The sequence below is a fragment of the Schistocerca piceifrons genome, chromosome 9 (assembly GCF_021461385.2).
Source record: "Schistocerca piceifrons isolate TAMUIC-IGC-003096 chromosome 9, iqSchPice1.1, whole genome shotgun sequence".
NCBI lineage: Eukaryota > Metazoa > Arthropoda > Insecta > Orthoptera > Acrididae > Schistocerca > Schistocerca piceifrons.
In genome coordinates, this window is record NC_060146.1 from 153,362,192 (window position 1) to 153,378,095 (window position 15,904).

The window sequence follows — 15,904 nt, forward strand, 5'->3', positions numbered from 1 at the left end:
GAGGCTACAATCCGACCTTTATCAAAGTCGGAAACGTGATGGTACGCATTTCTCCTCCTTACACGGGGCATCACAACAACGTTTCACCAGGCAACGCCGGTCAACTGCTGTTTGTGTATGAGACATCGGTTGGAAACTTTCCTCATGTGAGCACGTCGTAGGTGTCGCTACCGGCGTCAAACTTGTGCGAATGCTCTGGAAAGCTATTCATTTGCATATCACAGTATCTTCTCCCTGTCAGTTAAATTTCGCGTCTGTAGCACGTCATTTTCATGGAGAAGCAATTTTAATGGCCAGTAGTGTAGAAGGAAGTGAGTAAGATTGTGTTGTCACTAAAGAAGTGGGTGTTGTGTAGCGCTTCATACACACACTAAGGACATGTAGGTTATAGAGTGGTGTGGCAACCGTAGGAAAGCTGGACAGCAGCAGGAATGATTAGCGAACAAATTAACAGTGAAGAGGCTTTGAGTGCAACTGAGCGAGTCGCTGCCACCAGCCATCCTATATTGCGGTGGCAGAGCGCGCTCGAAGTACAGAGCTGCTGGAGTTGTGGCTCAGCGGATGCACGGCATTGGTTCCTCCAGATCTCGCGTGACCACTGTCGTCGGCAGGCGGAAACTTCCGTTGGTATAATGCCTCGTGGGGGTGGGGGGTTGTGTCCCGCCTGGAAGGCGGCGCCTTGGTCTGCTCCTGTAAACTGAAGGGTAGGGGCTGAATGTAGGAAGCTAGGAGGAGCAGGTGAGGTAGAACACTTGATACTGCAATTAAAATTTGTACTTTAACATTCTTGTTGCGTTGTAGGGATTCGTCTACCATACCGAATTTTCTAAAGTTGAAGAGGATGTTCCAGACAGCCCGCGTTCATCGGATATTTGATTATACGGAAGCAGCACTACTTCGAGAGAGAATACATTATACAAGACGAGAGATGGATTCTGTTGACCGTAAGTTACTGCAGTTACATTTATTCCTTGCTAGTAAGATACAGAGAGCCCTATGGAATAAAATAGATTGCCTTACATTTCGATCTATGGAAACCATGATGGAAACGACTACTAGAAGGCATAAGAAGAAGTTCGAAAAGTTACAAACTCATGCAGAATCTACAAATAATATAGTGATGTCCGAAACTGTTATTAATAACTCAGACAGAGTTTTATCTCAAGACGAAATTTCAGTTCTTGCAAAAGGAGGAAACTACTCTATAACACCTCCGAAAGTTCCTGTTGAGGATATTATTGCAAATGTAGAAGCAGGTATACGTACTCTCCCCAAAGAAACTGCAAATGCAATCCGGATCGAAACCACTAGAGTATTATGCCGCAGTAAACCTCTGGAAAGTAATTTAACCAATGGCGAAAGAAAGGCTCTGAGAGATTTAAATGCAGATGAAGACATAGTGATTGTTCCTGCTGATAAAGGGAATGCTACGGTCGTTTTAAATACAGAAGATTATCAAAGCAAAATTTTGAATCTTTTAACGGCAGGGCAATACAAAAAACTTAAGAAAGATCCTACAGCCAACGTACTACGGAAAACCAATAATTTGATAAAATCGGCCACTTCTATTCAAAAAGAAGAAAAAAGAGCTTTATTGAAGGCTGAAGCTATGTGTCCTAGACTCTATGGCCTACCCAAGGTACATAAGAAGGACCTTCCTCTGAGACCGATTGTTAGTGCTATCAATTCTCCTACGTACGAAATAGCAAGATATCTAACAACTCGCTTACAACCATATTTAGGAAAAACGGATTCATATATAAAGAACTCACGTCATTTTATAGAGAAAATTGAAGGTTTAATTCTGACTCCTGAAGATATTTTAGTAAGTTTCGATGTAGTATCTTTATTTACTATGATTCCAGTTAATGAAGTTATGGATTTTATAACGGATATTTTTCCAGAAGATCTGACTGCTCTTTTCAGACACTGTCTTACTTCCAGTCATTTCCAGTGGAATAATGAGTTTTACGAACAACTTAATGGCGTAGCAATGGGTAACCCATTGGGTCCTGCAGTAGCTAATTTCTACATGGAGAAATTCGAACAGTCAGCCTTGGAGAAAGCAGATAAGAAACCATCTTGCTGGTATCGGTATGTAGACGATACATTTGTGGTCTGGCCACATGGTAGAGAAGCCTTAGACGAATTTTTTGATTACCTTAATATTATAAATCCAAGAATCCAGTTTACCATGGAGAGAGAAAATGATAACAAAATACCGTTTTTGGATGTTTTAGTTATGAGACAGACGGATGGAAGCTTGAAACAACAGATTTTTAGAAAAATAACGCACACAGACAGATACTTACATAAAAACTCTAACCACCATCAAAAACAAAAAAGAGGTGTGATTACAAGTCTCGTTGACAGAGCCAGACGGATTTGCACGCCAGAGTATCTAGACGACGAATTAAAACATCTGAAGCACGCTTTTGAGAATAATGGCTACTCAAAGAAAGAAGTAAGCAGAATTCTGCACCCAAACAACAAAAAGGTTAAGGACAAGTCCGAAAAACGATGGAAGAATACAGTCTCTCTCCCTTTTATAAAGAAAGTAACGGATCAGATTGGAAAGATTTTAAGTAAACATGATATTAGACCTGTTTTTAGACCAACGAAGAAAATTTGTCATGTTCTTCGGTCTGTAAAAGATAAACGCGCTCCTCTATCAGTCAGTGGCGTATATAAAATTCCGTGTACATGTGGTAAAGTTTATGTTGGAACAACAAAAAGAAGCGTAAATACACGGTTAAAAGAACACAGAAGTCTTTGCCGATTAGGAAAAACAGATAAATCGGCTGTAGCAGAACACGCTTTTCAGCCAGGAAATCATCAAGTGAAGTTTTCAGAAACAAAAATTTTATCTACGACGACGAACTATTACCCACGGCTTTGCAGAGAAGCAATTGAAATATATAAACATAGGGATAATTTTAATCGGAAAGAAGAGACCATGAAACTTAGTGATATTTGGACAGTAGCACTACAGAATTGCTAGACAGTTTTATCCGTGACAAGATTACGATCGATAGTTAAGTTTTATCTCTGACAAAGGTTATCTCTGCATATCACGTGTAACTCTGGTCACGCCCACCTTCTACGATACATAAGTCGCTCTCAGACGTCCGACCCGTCAGTCGGCATGACTCACCGGAGGAGAAACACCCCTCTGAAGATGTCCAGCGAAGCACTGCACGAAACGTTAGGAGCTGAAGAGTTTCGTGGACCACGACCTTACATCCCGCAAGGTTTACCAGAAGATATGTCATCCGGTCGTGAAAGCCTTCATACTATGAATTAAAATTGGGTTTACTATGTACCTAACACTGGCTGAGATGAGCATGTAGGTGCGAAGCTGTACATCAAGTTACAAAGTTATAAGTAGTGGCTCGCCCACTATGAAATAGAAACAATGTTGCTTCGTCGTCTGCTCGGCATCAGATCGGCTGAATCCGGAGCGACGCTCGTAGAGCTGCACGGCGCCGGCTAGAGGTCAGTGTCGTAGTGCCAACCTAGCAAAGCACACCTGCGTTGTGGCATCGTAGCTATCGATACCACAGGGGGGTATTGAAACGTGATACCGAAGAACAGCAGAATTTAACGTCCAGTAGAGCTAGGTGACATCGAATATTTACAAGTCACCAAATATCACCTGAGTAACACATCCATCGGGGACATTGCAGTCATAAGACTGCTGCAGTGGGACTGTTGGTGATGTGATAGTGAAGTGAAAGCGCTAAGGCTGACCACAGCTAAGCCGAGACAGACCTGTTGTACTGACAAGGATCCCTGAGCAATGCAGAGAATGGTTGTAAAAATTTGCATGAAATCAGTGGAAGGAATCACTTGTGGGTTTCCAAAGTGCTACCAGCTGCACAGCTAGCAAGTTACTGTGCACAGAGAGATAAAGAGAATGGGATATAGCGTTCGAGCAGCTACTTGTAAGCCAAACACTTTTGTTGCCAATGCTAAGACACACTTGTGGTAATGTAAGAGCGACGCCACTGGGCAGACGATGACGGAAATGAGTGATTTGGAGGGTCACATCACGAAGTGCCCTGTGGCAGTCCGATGGAAGGGTTTGAGTTTGGTGACAGGGCAGGGCGTGGCTCACTCCCAGCTGAGCGGACTTGATGATGGAGCAGTGGCGTCAGCATAAGAGGAATTGCTGAGCCAGCTGGAATCGCAGAACAGCGCTGTGGGCGGCACGCTGACACTATGCTGCACCCATGGCTCGCTAGTAGCACCACAGGGGAAACACAGACAAGGAGTTCTTGCTTCACCACAACCAAAGGCAGACTATCAACTGAGCTACCCAAGCACGACTCAGAATCAGTCCTACCTTCTGCAAGTTTCCCAGGAGAGATTCTGTAAAGTTAGGAGGTGTTGTTGATGTTGTTGTCGTCTTCAGTCCAGAGACTGGTTTGATGCAACTCTCCATGCTACTCTATCCTGTGCAAGCTTCTTCATTTTCCAGTACTTACTGCAACCTATATCCTTCTGAATCTGTTTAGTGTATTCATCTCTTGGTCTCCCTCTACAATTTTCACCCTCCACGCTGCCCTCCAATATTAAATTGGTGATCCCTTGATGCCTCAAAATATGCCCTACCAACCGATCCCTTCTTCTAGTCAAGATGCGCCACATATTTCTCTTCTCTCCAATTCTATTCAATACCTCCTCATTAGTTATGTGATATGCCCATCTAATCTTCAGCATCCTTCCGTAGCACCACATTTCGAAAGCTTCTATTCTCTTCTTGTCTAAACAATTTATCGTCCACGTTTCATTTCCATACACTTGCATACATGGCTACACTCCATACAAATACTTTCAGAAACGACTTCCTGACACTTAAATCTATACTCGATGTTAACAAATTTCTCTTCTTCAGAAACGCTTTCCTTGCCATTGCCAGTCTACATTCTATATCCTCTCTACTTCGACCAATATCAGTTATTTTACTCCCCAAATAGCGAAACCCCTTCTCATTTCCTGATCTAATCCCCGCAGCATCACCCGACTTAATTCGACTACATTCAATTATCCTCGTTTTACTTTTGTTGATGATCATCTTATATCCTCCTTATAAGTCACTGTCCATTCCGTTCAGCTGCTCTTCCTGGTCCTTTGCTGTCTCTGACAGTATTACAATGTCATCATGAACCTCAAAATTTTTACTTCTTCTCCATGGATTTTAATACCTACTCCGAATTTTTCTTTTGTTTCCTTTACTACTTGCTCAATATACAGATTTAATAACATCTGGTATAGGCTACAACCCTGTCTCACTCCCTTCCCAACCACTGCTTCCCTTTCATGCCCCTCGCCTCTTATGACTGCCATGTGGTTTCTGTACAAATTGTAAATAGCTTTTCGCTCCATGTATTTTACCCCTGCCACCTTCAGAATTTGAAAGAGAGTCTTCCAGTCAACATTGTCAAAAGCTTTCTCTAAGTCTACAAATGCGAGACACGTAGGTTTGCCTTTCCTTAATCTATTTTCTAAGATAAGTCGTAGGGTCAGTATTGCCTCACGTGTTACAACATTTCTACGGAATCCAAACTGATCTTCCCCTAGGTCGGCTTCTACCAGTTTTTCCATTCGTCTGTAAAGAATTCGTGTTAGTATTTTGCAGCTGTGGCTCATTAAACTGATTGTTCGGTAATTTTCACATCTGTCAACACCTGCTTTCTTTGGGATTGGAATTATTATATTCTTCTTGAAGTCTGAGGGTATTTCGCCTGTTTCATACAGCTTCCTCACTGGAGGTAGGCGGAAGTTAAAGTTGTGAGGACAGGTCTTGAATCGTGCTTGGGTAGCTCAGTTGGTACACTTGCCCGCAAAAGTCAAAGGTCGCGAGTTAGAGTCTCAGTCCGGCACGCAGTTTTAATATGCCAGGAAGTTTCAAGTCTTAAGCTTTCATGTAGACAGATTTTTACCGTGTCTGCTGCTGTCAGATAAAATTATTGCCTTTTGCTTCATGTACAATATAATGGTTACCTGTCTATATTTTGAATGTTAAGTATCCTGTTTGTATTTGCTGCTACTAGATGGCACTCTTGGTGCAATGTTCAGCTGTCCGCAATTGTTAACGCGGGCGCGTCAGTCTGATGTTACCGTAGCCCGAAACCGTCTATGTATTCTGTTTTAAAAATTTTGTGGCTACAGCTTTATCGCTTGATATTTGGCTTTATCTGTGACATGGAAATACTGTTTCTTTTTTGTACTAGTAGTTAATACTTAAAAATTTTTTCCTATGATTTTGTAATTACGTTATAGGTCAGTTTGAGTGCTTCACTTCTGATGAAGGCAGGCAAAGCAGTGCCGAAACCTAAGTCAAAAGACTCCTTTTTACGATCGAGCGCTGCTATTCCTTTAATTTCACTTTATAAACGGACGATGACCGCGCAGCCATGTTCAGTGCTTTAAGTTTAAATTTCTCTTTTGTTTCTGACAGCATAGTCCAACTACACGCAAATTTACGAATCAGTTCATATATCAAAACAGGTCGATCTGTTTTGTATTCAGAAAGTCGATGAAATCAATCCATACTAATTATGACCGGCAGTCAGATGTCACCGAAGACTTGCCTAACCAGTCGACTATTATCTCATGGGGGCGAACTATTCCTCCGAGCCATGGCTAAAATATTCCTCGTAATTTTCAGTGTGGCGGACAGCCACAAAGACTCTTCGAGCCGTTTACTTTGAACTCCAGAGCGCGGCTTCTTTGTGGCGCAGGGATACCAGCCTCTCCGTCCCTTTTCGCTGAACTTCCGCGACTACATCTACATCTACATCTACATGGATACTGTACAAATCACATTGAAGTGCCTGGCAGAGGGTTCATCGAACCACCTTATTATTCCAGTCTCGTAATGAGCGAGGAAATAATGAACACCTATATCTTTCCGCACGAGCTCTGATTTCCCTTATTTTATCGTGATGATCGTTCCGCCCTATGTAGGTAGGTGTGAACAAAATACTCTCGCATTCGGAGGAGAAAGTTGGTGATTGGAATTTCGTGAGAAGATTCCGTCGCAACGATAAACGCCTTTCTTTTAATGATTTCGAGCACAAACCCTGTATCATTTCTTTGACACTCTCTCCCATATTTCGCGACAATACAAAACGTGCTGCCTTTCTTTGAACTTTTTCAATGTACTCGGTCAATCCTATCTGGTAAGGATCCCACACCGCGCAGCAGTATTCTAAAATAGGACGGACAAGCGTAGTGTAGGCAGTCTCCTTAGTAGGTCTGTTACATTTTCTGAGTGTCCTGCCAATAAAACGCAGTCTCTGGTTAGCCTTCCCCACAACATCTTCTATGTCTTCCTTCCAATTTAAGTTGTACGTTATTGTAATACCTAGGTATTTAGTTGAATTTACGGTTTTTAGATTAGATTGATTTATCATGTAACCGAAGTTTAACGAGTTCCATTTAGTACTCCTGTTGATGACCTCACACTTTTCGTTATTTATGGGTCAACTGCCATTTTTCGCACCATTCAGATATTTTTTATAAATCGTTCAGCAGTTTGTTTTGATCTTCTGATGACTTTATCAGTCGATAAATGACAGTGTCATCTGCAAACAACCGAAGACGGCTGCTCAGATTGTCTCCCAAATCGTTTATATAGATAAGGAACAGCAAAGGGCCTATACGAGGTGCATTCAAGTTCTAAGGCCTCCGATTTTTTTCTCCGGACGGGAAAGAGATAGAAACATGCGCATTGTTTTAAAATGAGGCCGCGTTCATTGTCAATACGTCCCAGAGATGGCAGCACCGTACGGCAGATGGAATTTTACCGCCAGCGGCGAGAATGAGAACTGTTTTAAATACTTAAAATGGCGACGTTTTCCTTACTTGAAGAGCGTGCAATCATTCGTTTTCTGAATTTGCGTGGTGTGAAACCAATTGAAATTTATCGACAGTTGAAGGAGACATGTGGTGATGGAGTTATGGATGTGTCGAAAGTGCGTTCGTGGGTGCGACATTTTAATGAAGGCAGAACATCGTGTGACAACAAACCGAAACAACCTCGGGCTCGCACAAGCTGGTCTGACGACATGATTGAGAAAGTGGAGAGAATTGTTTTGGGGGATCGCCGAATGGCTGTTGAACAGATCGCCTCCAGAGTTGGCATTTCTGTAGGTTCTGTGCACACAATCCTGCATGACGACCTGAAAATGCGAAAAGTGTCATCCAGGTGGATGCCACGAATGCTGACGGACGACCACATGGCTGCCCGTGTGGCATGTTGCCAAGCAATGTTGACGCACAACGACAGCACGAATGGGACTTTCTTTTCGTCGGTTGTGACAATGAATGAGACGTGGATGCCATTTTTCAATCCAGAAACAAAGCGCCAGTCAGCTCAATGGAAGCACACAGATTCACTGCCACCAAAAAAATTTCGGGTAACCGCCAGTGCTGAAAAAATGATGGTGTCCATGTTCTGGGACAGCGAGGGCGTAATCCTTACCCATTGCGTTCCAAAGAGCACTACGGTAACAGGTGCATCCTACGAAAATGTTTTGAAGAACAAATTCCTTCCTGCACTGCAACAAAAACGTCCAGGAAGGGCTGCTCGTGTGCTGTTTCACCAAGACAACGCACCCGCACATCGAGCTAACGTTACGCAACAGTTTCTTCGTGATAACAACTTTGAAGTGATTCCTCATGCTCCCTACTCACCTGACCTGGCTGCTAGTGACTTTTGGCTTTTTCCAACAATGAAAGACACTCTCCGTGGCCGCACATTCACCAGCCGTGCTGCTATTGCCTCAGCGATTTTCCAGTGGTCAAAACAGACTCCTAAAGAAGCCTTCGCCGCTGTCATGGAATCATGGCGTCAGCGTTGTGAAAAATGTGTACGTGTGCAGGGCGATTACGTCGAAAAGTAACGCCAGTTTCATCGATTTCGGGGGAGTAGTTAATTAGAAAAAAAATCGGAGGCCTTAGAACTTGAATGCATCTCGTATGATGGTTCACGACCGAAATAATCGCGATTTTCTAAAAAGGTACTTATGGTAGACATGAAAGTTTCACAGCATGCCAAGTGTGTGATTCAACACATATGGAACTAGAATAATTAAAATGCCTTGAGTTGTTTTGTCTTTATGTTCATTTATTTACAAAATTCCGTCAAAAAGTTGAGTCATCATCATCATCATCATCACCATCATCATCATATAAGACTGATTATGCCTTTCAGCGTTCAGTCTGGAGCATAGTCCCCCTATAAAATTCCTCCATGATCCCCTATTCAGTGCTAACAATGGTGCCTCTTCTGATGTTAAACCTATTACTTCAAAATCATTCTTAACCGAATCCAGGTACCTTCTCCTTGGTCTACCCCGACTCCTCCTACCCTCTATTGCTGAACCCATGAGTCTCTTGGGTAACCTTGCTTCACCCATGCGTGTAACATGACCCCAGCATCTAAGCCTGTTCGCCCTGACTGCTACATCTATATTCATTCCCAGTTTTTCTTTGATTTCCTCATTGTGAACACCCTCCTGCCATTGTTCCCATCTACTAGTACCTGCAATCATCCTAGCTACTTTCATATCCGTAACCTCAACCTTATTGATAAGGTAACCTGAATCCACCCAGCTTTCGCTCCCATACAACAAAGTTGGTCGAAAGATTGAACGGTGCACAGATAACTTAGTCTTGGTACTGACTTCCTTCTTGCAGAAGAGAGTAGATCGTAGCTGAGCGCTCACTGCATTAGCTTTGCTACACCTCGCTTCCAGTTCTTTCACTATGTGGCCATCCTGTGAAAATATGCATCCTAAGTACTTGAAACCGTCCACCTGTTCTAACTTTGTTCCTCCTATTTGGCACTCAATCTGTTTATATCTCTTTCCCACTGACATTACTTTCATTTTGGAGATGCTAATCTTCATACCATAGTCCTTGCATTTCTGATCTAGTTCTGAAATATTACTTTGCAAACTTTCAATCGAATCTGCCATCACAACTAAGTCATCCGCATATGCGAGACTGCTGATTTTGTGTTCACATATCTTAATATCACCCCGCCAGTCTATTGTTTTCAACATATGATCCATAAATAATAGGAACAACAGTGGAGACAGGTTGCAGCCTTGTCTTACCCCTGAAACTACTCTGAACCATGGACTCAATTTACCGTCAACTCTAACTGCTGCCTGACCATCTATGTAAAGACCTTTAATTGCTTGCAAAAGTTTGCCTCTTATTCCTTAATCTCGTAGAACAGACAATAATTTCCTCCTAGGAACCCGGTCATATGTCTTTTCTAGATGTATAAAGCATAGATACAATTCCCTGTTCCACTCGTAACACTTCTCCATTATTTGCCGTAAGCTAAAGATCTGGTCCTGACAAGCTCTAAGAGGCCTAAATCCACACTGATTTTCATCCAATTGGTCCTCAACTAATACTCGCACTTTCCTTTAACAATACCTAAGAAGATTTTACCAACAACGCTGATTAAAGAGATACCTCTGTAGTTGCCACAATCAAAGTTGGGTGTTTGAAAAAAAAAAAAAAGATAACATGCCCCACAATACAATTTTAGTAATAATTCTAGTTCAGTTTATCTAGAAAAGTGCATTCAATACTTATGGAAAATTGTAAGTTGCTGTCTTAAAAAGTTTCCAAGATAATTGGTCACAAATTTCGATAATTTAACATTGGTAGCATAGGACATACAAAGCCCCCTTAATTTATTTACTAAAAATCTCTCAATTTCTGTTGATACTATTTCTTCAATTTCAAGCCACATCTGGTCTGCACTTACTTTGTTAATTTGGAGGGAGTGACGATTGTCTCTGAGGAGGTCGTCAAGGGAATTTGTACCTGCTTTTTTGAATACATATATTTTTCTTTAATTTTCGGAGGATTTGCAAGTTATGGTATTTGGTCTCGCTACGACAACTCTGTGTTCGCTAATCTCTGTCTTGATACTCATTATTAGGTCAGGATTATATGTTGCTAAGAAGTCAACCGTGTTTTCACAACCATTTACTACTCGAGTGGGCCTACAAACTAACTTATCGAAATAATTTCCTGAGATTGAGTTTCACACAATTTTGGATGATGTTTAATGCATACGTCCGGATTTGATCAAGTTTTTTAATCAATTTTATAAACTGAATTCGGAAGTCAGTAAAAGAAAACGATTATTATTTCATTCCGGTTGTCAAGAATGAGCTCTATCTATACTAATTCACAGGAACTTACTACTTCAATTTTGCTACAATACAAACTACTTCTAACAGCAACGAACATACTATAGCCAACCGTATTTATCCTATCCTTCTCTGAACACCTTTAGGTCCTTTGCAAAAATTTCGGTTGAACTCATCTCCAGTTTTAGCCAGCTTTCAGTGCCTATGATGATTTGAATATCAGTGCCTCCTGTTAGCGCTTGGAGCTCTGGTACTTTCCCAGAGCAGTTACGACAGTGTACTGCTGTTATAGCGATGTTTCCTAGATCTACGGTCTTCCAGTGCTCGACCTGCACCCTTTGCGAGCGACTGAAGATGCCCTTCATGTTTTCCCCGTGACCCTCTAACCTAAAAAAACCGCCCTGCCAACGCCACACGGTCTCATCTAACCCTGTAGCCACCTCCCGTGTGTGGTGTCACCGCCAGACACCACACTTGCTAGGTGGTAGCCTTTAAATCGGTCGCGGTCCGTTAGTATACGTCGGACGCGCGTGTCGCCACTATCAGTGATTGCAGACCGAGCGCCGCCACACGGCAGGTCTAGTCTAGAGACTCCCTAGCACTCGCCCCAGTTGTACAGCCGACTCTGCTAGCTATGGTTCACTGACAAAATACGCTCTCATTTGCCGAGACGATAGTTTAGCATAGCCTTCAGCTGAGTCAATTGCTACGACCTAAAATGCGTCATTATCAGTTACTATTGATATTGTGAATCATTTACCTTCAAGAACGACGTTCATCATTAATGGATTAAAGTTAAGTATTCCACCAGCTACGTCCGTTTTTCTAAATTCTAATTTCCTTGTCCTGTTCCAGACCTCACGCCAGCGTGCGTGAGCTAAAACGCGTGCCTTTCGGCCCCCTCTAGTAACACGGTGTTGGCTCTCCTGCCAACCACAACACAGTGTGTAATGGACTCCTGACCTACTTAGGGGAACCCGAAACCCCACCACCCCTTTGTTGTTTTGAGATTCGTTTGCTTTGATAACGTCATGTCACGTCACCCGCGCTGGTTTTTTCCAGATAAGAACTGTCGTCGCTTTTCATTTTAGTCAAGTCACGGCAGGCGTCCAGGAGTCGGTGTTCGGGACAAATTTCGCTCACACTTTCCTGTTCTTCAAAATATTCTGGCGAAAGTCTTGAACACATGATTTAGACAAGTTGCTCCATTGTGATTTTTTTACACCACAGCATTAACAGGCTGCGACCACACGTCCACTACTTAACACTACCTGCTCACCATCCAAGGGCACAATTGTTACTTCAGGCTGCTACCGTAATTACTACGCTCGCACCGCTTATAAGCCAGAAATAAAATCAGTCTCGGAAGATTTCAGGCTGGATGTATGAGACCTTGGGACAAAAATAACTGAACTAGGAATATCCGTTAAAAATACTCCTCTTACACCCTTCCATGCGAATTTACCGCTGCTCAAAGCGGTCCCATGCTTAGCCTAAAGCGACTCGAAAGACGTCTAGTTCTTGGTGATTTTCGAACAAACTTTCCACGAATGAAAACGTTCATGAAAAATCTGCCCAATTGTTTCACTGTCGCCTGTTACAACATCAGCAATCACACGTATCCTCAAACTGTGGGCTCTTTGGTTTAAATCTCCAACTTTTTGTATGTTTCCGTTTGCTGTAGACTTTGAGCGTCGCTTTAGATGTGACTCGTCTTCAGTTTCTGCCTGTCCTCCTTCGAATCGCTTGAAACAGTTTTTTTTAAGAAAAGAAAAAAAACTTAAGTACGTGGAATACATTCATCGTAGTATCCTCCTTTCGATAAAGAATCGGCCTGTGTGGGAGACTCCTCTACGAATTTCACATTAGTCTGTTTGCTCATTCAGAACACTAAGCATTGCTTCCATGGGCCGCGGGTACACGGCCTGACACAATCGAAGACCACGGCCCGACAGAAAGGTCGGCAGGTAAGCGTGAAGCGGGAACGTTTGTCTTTTAAAACAGCAATCCTGTTAACTCGCAGCAAATCGTCGTATACTATAACTCCTCCCGAACAGATCTCGAAGACACTTTGAGCCTAATTATCGCAGCCTAGAGGCAGTTTTTCAATCAATCTTCCTACGCTCTGTACGCGAATGGAACTGGAAGGGCCCCTCATGCACTTCCAACTGGTTTACTGGGCCAAAATGTAGTTGTGGATGTAGACCAAGATAGCTCCTTCTACCGCCTGGTCTACAGTTCCCGTCGTCAAACAACGATCAGTAGTAAGTGAAGCATCGTCAGGATGAATCACTGCGCAAAGACTCGGAATGCTGAAGGACTAGGGAATGATAAGGTGCGTTTGGTGTTCTTTAAACCTGTATATACCGTGCTGATGAACAGCAGAATGGGCAGTTCAGTTGAAGAGGAATGGACACTTACAAAAAGGGCGATCATTGAAGTTGAACAGAGGAGTATAGCTAGAAGGAACGTAATTGTTAACGAATCTTGGGTAATGGAAGATATCAACTGATCGATGAAAGGAGGAAGTGCAAAAATGTTCAAGAAAAGACAGTAATAGAGCAGTATTATGTCGCTCATCAACACTTTAAGAAGGAAGTGCAGAGAATGCAAGGTGAAATGGCTGTTGCAATAATGGCAGGATATCAAAAAGAAATGGTCAATAGAATGGCAGGTGTGGCATATATAAAGTCCAAAACTACCTTCCATGAAATACAAGCAAAGAGGAATTAATAATGTTAAACGCAGAAGAGAGAGCGATTCGGTAGAAGGTGTACACTAAAGACCGCTGTAAAGGGGAGGGATTGTCTGATGAGGTGACAGAAGCAGAAACGAGAGTCGATATGCAAGACAACCGGATTCCAGTATTAAAGTTTAGCAGAGGTTTGAGAGGCAGGAGATGAAACAACTCAGAAGACATTTATAACTTTCCTTAGTAGCTTTTAAAGTCACCAGGGGAAGTGGTAATGAAATGAGTCTTCTATTTGGTCTATAGCCTATATGAGTCTAGAAAGATAGCATCAGACTTCGGAAAAATCCTGAAGGTGGAAAAGAGATGTGAAAGAATTGTTGCACAGTCAACGTCACATGCACCCACTTTGCTAACAAGAGTAACGTACTGAAGAAGGGTACAGAAAATTGAATAATACCTGTCAGACGACGATCCGTTTGTAAGAATGCAAAGTACCGCGGCGGTGACACTGAATAAAAAGTTCTCGGGTTTCTACATCTACATCTACATACATACTCCATACATACACCATACAGTGCGTGGCGGAGGGTTTCCAGGTGCAATAAGTAATTGTAATTGCACGAGCTTTCGGCCAAGTACTCCTCGGCCTTTGTCGAGTGGTCTGACTGTCAGTGGACTGCTGGCACGCCCTCCATAGACACTGGCGGCCGGCTGTGACGTCACTGGTGCCTGCGGCATCTCCATATACGCTATATGTTGACTCTGCGTTCGATGCTCCCGCTTCAACCGTGCGATCGCCGGATCCCTCGCCGTGCTGAACTCCAGACCGCCATGTGTACTTATTGTGTTACTAGTGATTTTTATTTCAATCGCTACTTCAATTACACAATCCCAGAAGCCGTTTGTGCGGGCCACGACGGATATTCCTAAGACGCGCTCAGCTCAAGCAGACTTCTCAGGGTTGCGTAGGTGACAAAACCTCTCATGCTGATTCCTGCACAGTGCGTACTGTTTGTCCGACATAAGATTGTCCACGCTCGCAAGGTATCTTATAGACCCCAGGTGTTCTGAGACCTACTACGTCTTTAACTGGGTCTTAGTAACTTACGGACTTTCTTCGGACGCCTGAAGATCGATTGATCTTGTGTCGTTCCAGCAAGTGGCTTATCTTGGTAGACATGGAACCACAGAACAGCAAGAAAACAATTACTGAGAGCAATTAAAGACGTAGTAGGTCTCAGAACACCTGGGGTCCACAAGATACCTTGCGAGTGTGGTCAATTCCGACAAACAATGCGCACTGTGGAACAACGCAGGAAGGAGCATGTGATGTTTCCTCGCCGATGCTACCCCGTAAAATCTGCTTTCGCACAGCATACTGTAGAAAACGGACACGGCATAAAATTTTGTGAAGCACCAGACGAGGCTCACACAAACGGCATCTGGGATTGTGTAATTAAAGGAGGCATTGCAATAAAAACCACCAATAACAGCCTAAACAGAGACGGTGCCCTGCAGCTCAGTGCGGTGTGGGATCCAGCGATTGAAGTGGGTGCATCGGACGACGGGTCAACATATGCCGCCCGTAAATGGTGATGCAGTAACACCAGTGACGTCATAGCCGCCAGTTAGTGTATATAAGGGGCGTACCAGCAGCCCGCTGGCACTCATACCTCTTGACGATTGCCAAAGAGTACTTGCCGAAAGTTCGTGCAGTTTTGTTACTTGACGCTATTGGAAACCCGATAACTTTTTATTTGCCAAACAGTCTGGCATTATGGAAGACAAAGCTACCCGAGAGGGAAAATTTGAAAATTCGTGGTTAGTTCCTATGGGACCAAACTGCTGAGGTCATCGGTCCCTAGGCGTTCACGCTACTTAAACTAACACACACACCCATGCACGAGAGAGGGCTCGGACGGGGAGGGGGGGTGGCAGGGGGGGGGGCAGAACTGGAGAACTGTGGCAAGGCGCCCTAGGCCACGCGGCGCCGCAGAGGGAATTCTAACGTCTCGCTTGATAT